This window comes from Muntiacus reevesi, chromosome 2 (assembly GCF_963930625.1).
Source record: "Muntiacus reevesi chromosome 2, mMunRee1.1, whole genome shotgun sequence".
In the NCBI taxonomy this organism is placed as follows: domain Eukaryota; kingdom Metazoa; phylum Chordata; class Mammalia; order Artiodactyla; family Cervidae; genus Muntiacus; species Muntiacus reevesi.
The window spans coordinates 46,189,641-46,206,216 of NC_089250.1; positions in this window are offsets into that span (position 1 = coordinate 46,189,641).

Genomic DNA, 16,576 nt, shown 5'->3' on the forward strand with positions numbered 1-16,576 from the left:
TTGTGGTCCAGTGGTAAGACTCAGCACTTTCATTGCTAAGCCTGGCTTTCAATCTCGATTTGGGGAACTAAGATCATAGTATACCACATACACCGTTTCATACCCTGCTTGATTTGCTTAACATAACCTTGTATCACTATACCAAACCTTCCTCATTCTTTTGTTGAGGGCAAGATAGTATCCCCATCTATGGACATTGGGAAGAGCTGGACTCGAACCAAATAGTCTGCAAGTCACTCATCATGCCAGAAATGGGACCAGCTGTCTTTCCCCAAGGTTTGCCTGCTGTCCTTCTGCCCTTTCCTATTAGCATGATTTCCACACACAGCCCTCTCAGAACCTGGGAGGAGGCCCTAACCCATTCTTCCTTCCCTTCTTCCTTCCTTCTCCCAATTCCTGCCTCCACTCACCCCCAGGTTAGAAGAAAGCAATTTTATTATTTTTTCAGTTTTCTTTTCCTCAAAATTAGGGACAGTTTAAAAAATTGATTGTCAAGGTTAAAAAGTCAGAAGATTAAACATTGGAATCAGGATTTCATGCTTCTCATGAAAAACCAAAAGTCCTGTTGATCCCTCTGCTGTGGTATGACCACCACCTTCGGGTCTAGATCTGAGGGTCCTTCCCCACTGGGGGTAAGGGGTGGCGTCTCTCTGCCATTCATCAGTCCCACACAGTGAGCTCATTATTCATTTATTAAACCTTCCTGGTCCCAGCAGTTCACTAAATCTGAAGTCCCTGGTTTGGGCCCTCATTAACAAAGGCTTGAAGTATTTCTAAATCATCTAAAGTCAATGTAGATTCTGAGTCAGCAGTTCTGAGTCAGGGCTCAAGATCCTGCCTTTCTTACATGCTTCCAGGTGATTCTGATATTCCTGGTCCACAGACCATTCCTTGAGAACCAAGGTTCTAGTTTCTCCCCTCTCTAATCCATTTTGCACATCATTGTGCATTAATTTTTCTAGAATGCTGTGTTTCACTGTTTTTAAAATCCCAGTGATTGTTGAATATCCGTGGCAGTTACTCTTTTTTTTTTGGGGGGGGGTATTTATTTATTTATTTTAATTGGAGGCTAATTACAATGTTGTGGTGGTTTTTGCCATACATTGACATGAATCAGCCGTGGCAGTTACTCTTTACTATTTTACTTTTCCATACTGCAGAATCTTTTGGCTTTCCAAGCAATGCTATTGCTCAGGTCCCTGCTGCACAAATGAGACAGAGTATGGGTGCTACTGAGGTTGAAGACAGGACCTTGGGAAATACACCTTTGGAGTTTCCACCCACCCCATTGATCCTCAGATCCCTGTGACCTAGCCACAGAAATTTCAAATTGCACGGAACTCAGTTGAAAGTCAGAGACCTTATTCTGGTATTCCAAGGCTTTGGGAGTTAAGTAACTTGCCCAAGGTCACACAGCTGCAAAGCACTTGATTTCCCAAACGCTTAGTGCATTCTTTTCCCAAGGCTCCATTCACACCCTTTCCTCCCAACACCCAGGTCAAATTCTCCCACTTGACTGCAGGCTTTTCTCACTCTGGTCACACCACAGACTTAGCTACTCTAAGGGCACTGCCTCTATTGATCCAGCCTCTCCATCTCTCTTTATCCTTATCGCTCTCCTTCACCCCAAGTTATGTTAAAACAAGGCTTTAAAGTGCTAAGAAAAAGTCTTTGTCTTTCACCCCGCTCCTACTGTTCTCTCCAAAATGGTGCATTTGGCAAAAGGTGGGAAACCCAAGTAACTATGAGATGAAGTTCTACCTCCTTGACCTGGCCTCTAGGTCTCCATCACTCACTGGAAAAGACCCTGATGCTGGGAAAGATTGAGGGCAAGAAGAGAAGGGGGCAACAGAGATGGTTGAGTAGCATCACTGACTCAGTGCACATGAGTTCAAACAAACTCTGGAAGATAGTGAAGAATGGGGAAGCCTGGCCCACTGCAGTCCATGGGGTCTCAAAGAGTCAGAGACAACTTTGTGACCGAACAACAACAGGTCACTAACCACTGCTAGTTAACATTCACACCAAATCAGAAAGGACAGTGAAAGAAACTGATAGTTCAATTTCACTTTACAGATATAACAAGTATAAGTAAACCACTAGCTAACCAAATGGGGCTTCCCAGGTGGCACAAAGGTAAAGAGTCTGCCTGCCAATGCAGAAGATGCAGATTCAACCCCTGGGTCAGGAAGGGCCCCAGAAGTAGGAAATGGCAACCAACTCCAATATTCTTGCCTGGAAAAATCCCATGGACAGGAGGACCTTGGCGGGCTACAGTCCGTGGGGTCACAAAGAGTTGGAAATGACTGAATGATTGAGCATGTACACACAGCTAACTAAATGCAGCAACCGTAGAAAACAAATGTTCCCAAGGAGTGTTTATCCCAAGAAGAAAACGATGCCATTCAGCCACTAGAAAATAGCAATATTAATTTACCCAGCTACAAACTGAAAAGCAAAAAATCATCTCAATAGATTAAAAAAAAAAACCACAAATAATAAATTCAACAACCATTTTATGAAAACAGTCTGCAGACCCTCACAATAATCCCATCAGAGGGATGAGGGAACAAGAGGATTTATAGTCCAGTTCCTAAGAGAAAGTCATTGCTTGAGTACTGATGCTGGACCTGTGATTCCCCAGAAATTCCAGCCTTCTCTTCACTGGGGCAGAGTAGCCTTCCTAAGTTTTGGGGGGCTCAGGGGAGGCCTCAAACCAAAAGAGGCTGATTCTGGTATTTGAATGTGGGCCTAAGCACCCTGAAGCTGTAAGATATGGAAGGGGCTGCACTCAGCACACTAGAAACAAGAGAATTACTTAATTACTTTAACCTGTCTTTCATTGTTAAGAATTTTACCATAAGCAAAACAAACAAGTGAAAAAACCCCAAACCAAAAGAAAAACACCTCATTCTCAGTGGTGAAAAATTAAAAGCTTTACCTTTAAAGATACAAATAAGAAAAGCCTCTGTCAGCACATTGTTCACAGTAAAGAAAGATTTAAAAAAAAAAAGAAGAAAAGTGAAATCATTGGAAAGAAAACAAAAAACAAACAAAAAAACTCTATCATTATCTGCAGATAATATAATTGTCTTTAGGGAAAAACCTGAAGAATTTCACATATATGGAATTGGTATGTGTATCAGTTTCGTTGTTTAGTCGCTTAGTCATGTCCGACTCTTTGTGGCCTGGTGGACTGCAGCATGGCCCCATTGCCTCCCTGTCCATCACCAACTCCCGGAGTTTACTCAGACTCATGTCCATCGAGTCAGTGATGCCATCCAACCACCTCATCCTTTGTCATCCCCTTCTCCCGCCTTCAATCTTTCCTAGCATCAGGATCTTTTCTAACAAGTTGGCTCTTCATATCAGGTGGCCAAAGTATTGGAGCTTTAGCTTCAGCATCAGTCCTTCCAATGAATATTCAGGATTGATTTCTTTTAGGATTGACTGGTTGGATCTCCTTGCAGTCCAAGGGACTCTCAAGAGTCTTCTCCAACACCACATTTCAAAAGCATCAGTTCTTCTGTGCTCAGCCTTCTTTATGATCCAACTCTCACATCCATACATCACTACTGGAAAAAACCACAGATTTGACTATGTAGACCTTTGTCGGCAAAGTAATGTCTCTGTTTTTTAATATGCTGCCTAGGTTGGTCATAACTTTTCTTCCAAGGAGCAAGCATCTTTTAATTTCACAGCTGCAGTCACCATCTGCAGTGATTTTGGAGCCCAAGAAAATAAAGTTTGTTACTGTTTCCATTGTTTCCCCATCTATTTGCCATGAAGTGTTGGGACTGGATACCATGATCTTAATTTTCTGAATGTTGAGTTTTAAACCAACTTTTTCACTCTCTTCTTTCACTTTCATCAAGAGGCTCTTTAGTTCTTCTTCACTTTCTGCCATAAAGGTGGTGTCATCTGCATATCTGAGGTTATTGATATTTCTCCCTGCAGTCTTGATTCCAGCTTGTGCTTCATCCAGCCTGGCATTTTGCATGACATACTCTGCATATAAGTTAAATAAGCAGGGTGACAATATACAGCCTTGACGTACTCCTTTCCCAATTTGGAACCAGTCCATTGTTCCATGTTCAGTTCTAACTGCTGCTTCTTGAGCCAGACACAGATTTCTTAGGAGGCAGATAAGGTAGTCGGTATTCCCATCTCTTTAAGAATTTTCTACAGTTTGTTGTGAGCCACACAGCCAAAGGTTTTAGCATAGTCAATGAAACAGAAGTAGATGTTTTTCTGGAATTTTCTTGCTTTTTTCTATGATCCAATGGATGTCAGCAATTTGATGGAATACTACTCAATCATAAAAAAGGGAATGAAATTTTGCCATTTGCAGCAACATGAATGGACTTGGAGGGTATTATATATAACAGGTGACACAAGTCATACAGTGAAAGACAAATCTGTATGATATTACTTATGTGTGGACTCTAAAAAATAAAGCAAAATAGTGAGTATAACAGAAAAGAAACAGATATAGAGATTTATCTCACAGATATAGAGAACAAAGCAGTGATTACCAGTGGAGAAAAGGAAGAAGGAAGGGGCAAGAGGAGGGTAGAGAATTAAGAGGTACTAACTACTGTGTGTAAAGTAAATAAGCTATGATGATACAATACAGGGAACGTAACTGCTATTTTATATTAACTCTAAATGGAATTTAACCTTCAAAAATTGCAACTCACTATATTGTACCCTGACACTTACATAATATTGTACATCAATTATGCTGCCGTTAAAAATTAAAGATAAATTTTTTTTATTAGTTGGAGGCTAATTACTTCACAGCATTTCAGTGGGTTTTGTCATACATTGACATGAGTCAGCCATAGAGTTACACATATTCCCCATCCCCATCCCCCCTCCCACCTCCCTCTCCACCCGACTCCTCTGGGTCCTCCCAGTGCACCAGGCCCGAGCACTTGTCTCATGCATCCCACCTGGGCTGGTGATCTGTTTCACCATAGATAATATACATGCTATTCTTTCGAAACATCCCACCCTCACCTTCTCCCACAGAGTTCAAAAGTCTGTTCTGTACTTGTGTCTCTTTTTCTGTTTTGCATATAGGGTTATCATTACCATCTTTCTAAATTCCATATATATGTGTTAGTATGCTGTAATGTTCTTTATCTTTCTGGCTTACTTCACTCTGTATAATGGGCTCCAGTTTCATCCATCTCATTAGAACTGATTCAAATGAATTCTTTTTAACCGCTAAAGGTAACTTTTTAAAAAATAAATAAAAATAAAGTATGCTTTGAGAATAAAAAACTTTCTTTAATCTACTATCTTCTGTTAGAATTAGGAATGACATTATTTTATCTTAAATAAAATTTATAATGTAATCCAAGCTTTTGATCAACATGATTATTACTGAATTATTATATATATTCTTTCAATTTTTTGGCATTGTTGTTTGGTATTACAATCAGCTCTACAATAAATATGAGGGCTTTTGTTTTGTCCTCTATGTTAGGGGTCCCAAGCCCTGGCCCATGGACCAAAACCAATATGGTCTGTGGCCTGTTAGGAACTGGGCTGCCTAGCAGGAGTTGAGTGGCTGGTGAGTGAGCAAACCTTCATTTGTATTTACAGCCACTCCCCACTACTTGCGTTACCACCTGAGCTTCACCTTCTGTCAGATCAGTGGTGGCATTAGATTCTCATAGGAGCATGAACCCTACTGTGAACTGCATATGTAAGGGATCTAGGTGTGTGATAGCTGGTGCTGGAGCAGCAATATTCTGACCATGAGGGAAAAGACCAAGAGAATCAGGGCTTTAGGTTCCTTAGGACACCGGACCAAGACTAGCAACTACCTATCACTGGACGTGTCATTATGTAAGCAAAATAAATTCTTATTTTATTTAAGCCATTAATAATCCAAATTTTCTGAAACATGAACTCAAAATCCCTGACTGCTGTGCTCAGTTCAGTTCAGTTGCTCAGTTGTGTCCGACTCTTTGTGACCCCATGAACTGCAGCACGCCAGGCCTCCCTGTCCATCACCAACTCCTGGAGTCAACCCAAACCCATGTCCATTGTGTCGGTGATGCCATCCAACCAGCAGATGCAGCTGTAGAACTGGAATACATCAAACTCGACACTATAAAGTCTGCTACCAGATGCAGCTTAATCGTCACTTGCCCCTCACTGTTAGGGTTTTAATATGAGTCTGAAAGCAATTAATTTACTATGGTCTCTGTGCAGTCATACCTCTCTGCTAATGATAATCTGTATTTCCAGCCACTCCCCAATTCTAACATCATTGCCTCAACTCCACCTCAGATCATCAGGCATTAAATTCTCATAAGGAGCATGCAACCCATAATTCGACAAGAAAAAAAGAAGAAGCTAGAGGGAGGAAGAGATGGAACCTAAATCAGGAAACAAAACTGGCCCAGTAATTCCCAGAAGACTTCAGCTTATATCTCACTGGACAGAAGTATGTCATAAAAATAAATGTCATTTGGGGGCAAGTTCAGTTCAGTCACTCAGTTGTGTCTGACTCTGTGACCTCATGGACTGCAGCACAACAGGGTTCCCTGTCCATCACCAGACCTGGGAGCTTGTTCAAACTCATGTCCATTGAGTCAGTGATGCCCGTCCAACCATCTCATCCTCTGTCGTTCCCTTCTCCTCCTACCTTCAATCTTTCCCAGCATCAGGGTCTTTTCCAGTGAGTTGACTCTTCACATCAGGTAGCCAAAGTATTGGAGCTTTAGCTTCAGCATCAGTCCTTCCCAAGAGTATTCAGGATTGATTTCCTTTAGGATTGACTGGTTGGATCTCCTTGCAGTCCAAGAGACTCTCAAGAGTCTTCGTCCAACACCACAGTTCAAAAGCATCAATTCTTCAGCACTCAGCTTTCTTTAAGGGAGATGGTAAAATGTATTTAATGTGAACTCCAACAAAACTAGAGGTCACCTTCTAAAGGTCATTCTCCAAAATGGATTTTAATTTCGTTCTTAAATTTTAGTTTTTCTGCAATGTTTTCTGATATCCATCTTTCCTCTTCTAACTTATCCTACTCTCTTTTTGTCTCAGCCATTTCCATCTGTGACTTTTGCTTACTTTTTGAAGAAATGTGAGTTTGTCTACTGAGTATGTTAGAGTAGACATTTTTTTTGGAATGCCTACTCAGCCCATTGCTCACCCCTCTTCTCTAAGAAAAGGCTCCCTGGCCTTGGAGGAAGATTTAAATACTATGTGACCAGCATCCTCAGTTCAGCTGACTAAACCAAAGGCAACCAATTGATTCATACTAAAAAGATTACCTGCCATGGAAATATGAAATGGAATTTAAAGTTAGTGTTTTAATCTGTTTGGAAATTTGAGGAGTGTAAGGTGGCCATCCAGGACTTCCCTGGTGGTACAATTGTTAAGAATCCGACTGCCAATGCAAGGGACATGGGTTTAATTCCTGATCTAGAAAGAGCCCACATGCCACAGAGCAACTAAGCCTGTGGGCCACAACCTCTGAGTCCATGCTCTAGAGCCCGAGAGAGACAACTACTGGGCCCAAGTGCTGCCACTGCTGAAGCCCGTGCACCTAGAGCCTGTGCTCTGCAATAAGAGAAGCCACTGCAATGAGAAGCCCCCACACGCAACTAGAGAAAGCCCGAGTGCAGCGATGAGGATCCAGCACCATCAAAAAAATAAAAATAAAGTAAAAATAAGGTGACCATCAAGTGGTATGTTGGTAGATGTTTACTAGCCTTCATGAAAAATAAATGCTTTTAATGTATTAATACATAAATTTATTACAAACCCTTCTAGCATAAAGGATGTGTGGCAAAAAATTTATAGATAATAAAATATACAATTTTGTATTGCAAATTCCACTTAGCCAATTGATTCTAACAGAAAACTTTCATTGATTTTTGCTGAACCCTTGTATTTGTAGCAAGACTATAGTTGCAATTAAAAATGAGTATAGCTCCAATTTGATTGATGCTTTTGAACTGTGGTGCTGAAAACTCTTGAGAGTACCTTGGACTGCAAGAAGATCAAACCAGTCAATCCTAAGGGAAGTCAGTCCTGATTCATTGGAAGGACTGATGCTGAAGCTGAAGCTCCAATACTTTGACCACCTGATGTGAAGAACTGACTCCTTAGAAGAGACCCTGATGCTTGGCAAAATTGAAGGCAGGAGAAGGGGATGACAGAGGATGAGATGGTTGGATGACATCAGTGACTCAATGGACATGAGTTTGAGTTTGAGCAAGCTCCAGGAGTTGGTGATGGACAGGGAAGCCTGTGCTACAGTCCATGGGGTCACAAAGAGTCAGACACTACCGAATGACTGAACTGAACTGATAGCTCCGATATGAATATTATGAATATGAATTTTCATTTACGTAACCAAGGAGGACAAAAGTAAAACAACAAAAACACATTTTAGAACTTTACCAAAAAAAAAAAACTGACAGGTTTATCAGTGATAAGAAGACTTTTCTGAATGAGATTAGAACACTTCTTAATGCCATACACAAAAATAAACTCAAATGGATGCAAGACCAGAAATTATAAAACTCTTAGAGGAAAGCATAGGCAGAACACTCGATGACATAAATCAAAGCAAGATCTTCTGTGACCCACCTTCTAGAGTAATGGAAATAAAAGCAAAAATAAGCAAGTGGGATCTAATTAAATATAAAAGCCTTTGCACAGCAAAGGAAACTACAAACAAGGTGAAAAGACAACCCTCAGAATGGGAGAAAATAATGGGGAATGAAACAACTGGCAAAGAATTAATTTCCATAATATACAAGCAGCTCATACAACTCAACTTCAGAAAAACAAACAACCCAGTCAAAAAGTGGGAAAAAGACCTAAACAGATTTATCCAAAGAAGACATACAGATGGCTAAAAAACACATGAAAAGATGCTCAACAACACTCATTATTAGAAACGCAAATCAAAACTACAGTGAGATACTACCTCACACCAGTCAGAATGGCCATCATCAAAAAGTCTACAAATAATAAATGCTGGAAAAGGTGTGGAGAAAAGGGAACCCTCTTGCATTGCTGGTGTGAATGTAAATTGATATAGCCACTGTGGAAGACAGTATGGGGATTCCTTAAAAAACTAGGAATAAAATCACCATATGACCCAGCAATCCCACTACTAGGTATATACCCTGAGGAAACCAAAACTGAAAAAGACACATGTACCCCAATGTTCACTGCAGCAATATTTACAGTAGCTAGAACATGGAAGCAACCTAGATGTCCATTGACAGATGAATGGATATAGAAGCTGTGGCAAGTGAATACAATGGAATACTACTCAGCCATAAAAAGGAATGCATTTGAGTCAGTTCTAATGAGGTGGGTGAACCTAGGGCCTATTATACAGAATGAAGTGAGTCAGAAAGAGAAATACAAATATCATACACTGATGCATATATATGGAATCTAGAAAGATGGTACTGATGAATTTTTCAGGGCTGCAATGGAGAAACAGACAGAAAAACAGACCTAAGGACCCTGGGAGAGGGGAGGAGGGAGAAGGTGAGATGTATGAAGAAAGTAACATGGAAATTTATAATACCATATGTAAAATAGATGGTTAATGGGAATTTGCTGTATGACGCAGGAAACTCAAACAGGGGCTCTGTGACAATCTAGAAGGGTGAGATGGGAAGGGAGATGGGAGGGAGGTTTGGGAGGGAGGGGACATGGGTGTACCTATGGTTGATTCTTGTTGATGTATGACAGAAAACCACAAAATTCTGTAAAGCAAATATCCTTCAATTAAAAAAATAAAATGGCAAAAAAAAAAAAAACCCCACAAAAAACAAAATTTTCTTTGCTAAAAAAGGCAATGGTTTTTGAATACTGGAAAAATATTTCCTCAAATTTTTGTGCTATTCTCAGTGCAAAGTTTACATATATGCAATATGTAAATTGTATACTATTTTTGTAGTTCATAATATACTATTTTGGAACTTGGTGGTTCAGTGGCTAAGAATCCGAGCTCCCTATGCAGGAGGCCCAGGTTTGATCCCTGGTAAGGGAACTAGATCCCCCATGAGCAACTGAGGGTTCACGTGCTGCAACAAAGATTCCTTTGTGCCTCAGCCAAAAGATGCCACATGCCAGAGGGAAGATGGCAGATCCTGTGTGCCACAGTGAAACCTGGCACAGCCAAATAAATTTTTTAAAAATACTATTTTAAGCTTAATTTGAATGGATAGTCCTTCCACATAGTCTTCTCTGCATTATTAGCATTTTATCATTAATTTAAGTTTTGACAATCAACCAAGCAATGAATCAATTATATTTTTTGCCAATTTCTGTGATGTAAAAATTCCTATCATAGCTGATTTCAGGCTGCAGACATGAAGGTAACCAAATGCAGAGTTGGAAAGAGATGCACAATGCTATACCATTAAATTGTATTTTCAACATACAAATAAAATAGACACAAATAGCCTCCAGAGCATAGGCAATAGAAAATGTAGTAAAACACATAATTAAGAATTGATGACTTTCAAGTATTTATTACTTTTATCTTTAATAAAATATGTCTATTTTTAAATTATATAACAATTTTTAATGAGTGTGTTTAAGCATTAGCCTACAAAATTCCTGAAATAGCAATTAGCTTTCAAGAATCTGTAAGAGCTAACTCTAACATACCACTGCAGCTGCAAGGCCCGAGGAGCAGAGAAAGTCAATCTGCAGGGACAGAGAAAAAGAAGTAGGAGGGGGAGGAGGAGGAGGAGGAAGGGCGAGAGGACAAAGTAAAAAAGAAGGAGAAGAAGGCTATAATGCAAACAAAGGCCAAGATGAAAGAGGAACTGTGGTCTGGATTCCTGACTTGTCCATCTTTCTGGTTCCAATTTTTTTCTGCAGCCTAGTGCATTTCTGCATTATAAAAATGTACCTCATATCCTTATAATAAATATTTCTTTAAAAAGTGTTTTTTCACTTTGCTACTTAATAGTAACAATTTGCTGAACCTGAACCAGTTTAAGAAACCAAATTAATATTAATAAATTATAAATATTAATTAACTAAATTAATATTTTGTGTTCATGAGCTCAATTGTATATCATATTTTTATTATAATGCAATGAAAAAGATTATATATTTATATCAATATTAATGATCTAGCTAACCAAAGTATAAATGTTCCTAAATGTATGTGACCCAAAACACTATACAATATATGAAGTGCTGTTTATAACAGCAAAGTTTACTGTTCATATGTCTTGTTGATATTAATTTTTTTAACTCGGCATTTGAATAATTTTTTCTTTTATTCTTTTTAACTTCAACTAAAGTACAGAGGTGCATGGTGCCTTTTCATAAAACTGTTAGGATTAAAACTTTAATCCAGCTTAAAACTGTTTAATACCCACCACTCAGCTTGCTCCTAATACCATCCTTCATCACTTACCTCTCCTTGCTTACAGGAAACAGTCCATATTCCTTTGCAAGGCCTTCAAGTTCCTTCCTAGACTGGCTCTACCTCAACCTTCCCCCAGACTCATCACAGGGTGTTAACTCGTGTTGCCTGCCCTCTCCACCTAGAATGAATGCTTATTTCCTGCCCTTGCATTCCACTTCCTCTGGGAAGATGTTGTTTTTCCCCAAAGCCTCACCACCTGTGTGCCCCATTCTTGCCTGAGCCCCCCAACCTCATTATCACAGGATGCTAGGAATTGCTGTTTTACCACCCACTTACTAGTTGTATGTGAGGCTGCTTTTCCAGCTCAAATGTAGGCTCTTGTAGGAAAAGCAGTTTGTTTTGTCCTTGAAACCCCAGAATCTCACATAGGACCTACCACATAGCAGGTGCTCACTAAATTTCTCGTGAATTGAACTGAAGATGTTTTAGGGGCAGAAAGAACCTGATTACCCCCTGGGAACTGCTGGGAGAAGGTTTTTTGGTAAGGCTGGTAAGCAGGGCTTGTCCCTAACCTACCTTTCCATCTTTTTGCTGCACTATTCCCTTCAAAATTTTCATCTTTTATGATATTGATTAATGTCGTGAGCTCAAGGACTTGTGAACGAGTTACTATTGCTGTGTGAAAAATAGTCTGAATTTAGTGTCATCTCCCATGGTTTCTGCCATATAGAGATTTGGGAGTTGCTTCACTGGGTATTTCTGGCTTAGGATCTCTTTTGAGGTCACAGTCAGCCAAGACTGCAGTGACCTGGAAGCTTGGCCAAGGCTTTCTCATGGTTCCTCTTCATATGGGTTTCTCTGTGAAATTGCTGAATGGCCTCATGGCATGGAGGCTGGCTTCTTCCAGAGAAAGCAAAGTAAGAGACCAAGGCAGAAGCAGTGTTGCCTTTTCTTATCTCGCCTTGGAAGACATCCACCATTACCATTACTTCTGCCATATTCTATTGATCACACAGGCCAGGCTTGCTTCAGGTTGGGAGGGGATTAGACAAGGACATGAATACTATGAGGTGATTATCATGAGGATCCTCTTCAAGGCTGATGACTACCACTAGACTGAGAGATAAGATATATCATTTTATATAACTACATAATAAGAGAAACAAAAGAACACAACCAAATGATTAGTAGACCTTATGTGTTACCTTCCAAAGGTTGTTCCTATAATCCTGAGGGCTGGAAAAAATTCTCTCCAGCAGGAGGAGAGAATTTCAGACTCAGCAGCAGCATTGTGTGTGTGTGTTAGCCACTCAGTCATGTCTGATTCTATGGGACCCCATGGACAGTAACCCACCAGGTTTCTCTGTCCATGGGATTCTCTAGGCATGAATACTGAAGTGGATTTCCTTGCCCTCTTCCAGAGGATCTTCCCAACCCAGGGATCAAACCCAGGTCTCCTTCATTGCAGGCAGACTTTTTACCATCTGAGTCACAAGGGAAGCTTAATCAATAATATTATCATTTACTAAACAATATTTCTCTATACTCACGGATCTCAAAGATAGAAGCCCATAGCCTTACATAGTATCCTCTGATGCGAGCCAAATCCCAACATTTCCTGATAATAAGCTATCTGAATTTGAGATACCCTTGTGAACAGAGAAGTAAATGGCAACCCACTCCAGTATTCTTGCCTGAGGAATCCCATGGACAGAGGAGCCTGGTGGGCTACAGTCCATGGGGTCGCAAAGAGTCGGACACGACTGAGCGACTTCACTTTCACTTTATGAACATAATCAAGGAATTGTGTGAATCTTTTATTAATGGAGGCTTACTTTCATACTCTTTAAAAGTGCCCATGGAAGCCTGTACAGTTCATGCCTGTTTAACATATTAATCAGTGATTTGAAATGAAAAATGGAAGAAATGTTTATCAAATTATAAATGACCCAAAGGTTGAAGGAACAATTATTACATTAGATAATAACACCAGTGTGCTAAGTCACTTCAGTCGTGTCTGACTCTTTGCGACCCTATGGACTGTAGCCTGCCAGACTCTTCTGTCCTTGGGGATTCTCCAGGCAAGAATTCTGGAGTGGATTGCTACGCCCTCCAGGGGATCTTCTCTACCCAGGATCCAACCCAAGTCTCTTATGTCTCCTGCATTGGCAGTTCTTTACTACTAGTGCCATCTGAGAAGCCCAAGGCTCCCCCCGACTCCTGGCCCAGTTCCGAAAACACAAGGTTTTAGGGCAATTCCCGTGGGCTAGGCCTATATTCAGATCCACTTAGTCTTCTAAGTCTTCAACTCACATGTTCCTTGCATTAGAAAGCATGCAGAAGGCTTAGTGGTAAGGAGTCTGTCTGCCAATGTAGGAGACACAGATTCAATCCCTGATCTGGGAAGATGCCACATGCCACAAAGCAGCTAAGCCAATGTGTCACAGCTACTGAGCCTGTGCTCTCGAGCCTGGGAGCCACAACTAATGAGCCTACATGCCCCAACTACTGAAGTCCACGCATCCTAGAGCCTGTGCTCTGCAACAAAGAAGCCACTGTGATGAGAAGCCTGTCATGGCAACCAGACAGTAGCCCCTACTCACCACAACTAGAGCAAAGCCTGTGCAGCAACAAAGACCTGGTATAGCCAAAAATTAATAAATAAGTAAAGAAAGAAAGAAAATTATTTAAAAAAAGAAAGCATGCATGGCCCAATCACTGTTGGGAAATATTCCCTCTTCCCTGTTTCTGATAGTCCATTCTGAAATGTAGACCCTTCTCCAGGTCCTGCATCTTCTCTCCAAGTCCAGACTAGGAGGGTCTTTAGGGTTATGGAGAAAGAGATGCAGAGGAACTAAGTTAGAAAAATCCTTTTATCACTGAGTAGGCCTCATCAGCATCCCTTTTCCCTCTTCTAACCTTCATTCTCTTCCTCCCCACAGGGAACCATACTATCCCTCATCTAAGAGTCCACCTATGTGGAAATATGTAAGACAATCCTTTGCATACATGACCATCCATTTGGATTTTTCTTTAAGCTTCAGAGGATCTTATTTCAATCTTTGAACACCTGAAAAACCACCGTGATCACTCATAGTCATTAATCTTCTCCTAGAGGGAATAGGTTAAAAGATATAAGTGTTTGTATAAAGGACAGAAATGGTATGCATCTAACAGAAGCAGAAGATATTCAGAAGAGGTGGCAAGAATACACAGAAGAACTATACAAAAAATATGTTCATGACCCAGATAAGCACAATTGTGTGATCACTCACCTAAAGCCAGACATCCTGGAATGCAAAGTCAAGTGGGCCTTAGGAAGCATCACTATGAACAAAGCTAGTGGAAGCGATAGAATTCCAGTTGAGCTATTTCAAATCCTAAAAGATGATGCTGTGAAAGTGCTGCACTCAATATGCAGCATATCTGGAAAACTTAGCAGTGGCCACAGGAAAATGTCAGTTTTCATTCCAATCCCAAAGAAAGGCGAAAGAATGTTCAAACTACCACACAATTGCACTCATTTCACATCCTAGTAAGGTTATACTCAAAATCCTTCAAGCTAGGTTTCATCAATACATGAACTGAGAGCTTCTAGAAATACAAACTGAGTTTAGAAAAGGCAGAGGAACCAGAGATCAAGTTTACAACATCCGTTGGATCATCAAAAAAGCAAGAGAGTTCAGAAAACATCTACTTCAGCTTTATAGACTACGCCAAAGCCTTTGACTCTGTGGATCACAACAAACTGTGGAAAATTCTTAGAGATTCAAAAATCAAAAAGTCATGGAAATTTCAAGATTTTTAAAAATCATGGAAAATTCAAAACATCATGTTCGACTCTACAACTCTATGGACTACAGTACGCCAGGCTCTCCTGTGCCTCACTATCTCTCAAGTTTGCTCAGATTTATGTCCTTTGAGTCGGTGATGCTATCTAACCATCCTATCCTCTGCTGCCCCCTTTTCCTTTTGCCTTCAATCTTTCCCAGCATCAGGATTTTTTCTAATGAGTTAGCTCTTTGCATCTGGTGGCCAAAATATTGGAGTTTCAGTTTCAGCATCAGTCCTTCCAATGAATATTCAGGACTGATTTCCTTTAGGACTGACTGGTTTGATCTCCTTGTAGTCCAAGGGACTCTCAAGAGTCTTCTCCAGCACCACAGTTCGAAAGTTATCAATTCTTCAGTGCTCAGCCTTCTTTATGGTCTAACTCTCACATCCATACATGACTACTGGAAAAACCATAGCTTTGACGGTATGGACTTTGTTGGTAAAGTAATGTCTCTGGTTTTTAATATACTATCTAGGTTGTCATAGCTTTTCTTCCAAAGAGCAAGTGTCTTTCAATTTTGTGGCTGCAGTCACCATCTGCAGTGATTTTGGAGCCCAAGAAAATAAAGTCTGTCACTGTTTCCATCGTTTCCCCATCTATTTGCCATGAAGTGTTGGGACTGGATGCCATGATCTTAGTTTTCTGAATCCTGAGTTTTAAGCCAGCTTTTTCACTCTTCTCTTTTACCTTCATCAAGAGGCTCTTTAGTTCCTCTTCGCTTTCTGCCATAAGGGTGGTGTCATCTACATATCTGAGGTTATTGATATTTCTCCCTGCAATCTTGATTCCAGCTTGTGCTTCATCCAGTATCAGTCCTTCTAATAGATATTCAGTTGATTTCCTTTAGGACTGACAAGTTCAATCTCCTTGCTGTCCGAGGGACTCTCAAGAGTCTTCTCCAGCACCACAATTTGAAAGTGCCCATTTTTTGGTGCTCAGCCTTTTTTATGGCCCAACTCTCACATCTGTACATGACTATTGACAAAACCATAGCTATGACTATATGGACCTTGGTTGGCAAAGTGATGTCTCTGCTTTTTAATATGCTGTCTAGGTTTGTCATAGCTTTCCTTCTGCCAGAGCAAGCATCTTTTAATTTCATGGCTGCAGTCATTGTCTGCAGAAATTTTGGAGCCCAAGAAAATAAAATCTGTCCCTGAAGCCACTTTTTCCCCTTCTATTTGTCATTAAGTGATGGAACCAGATGCCATGATCTTAGTTTTTTAAATGTTGAGTTTTAAGCCAACTCTTCACTCTCCTCTTTCACCTTCATCAAGAGGCTCTTTAGTTCCTCTTCACTTTCTGCCATTAAAGTGGTATCATCTGCATATGTGAGGTTGTTGATGTTTCTCCTGACA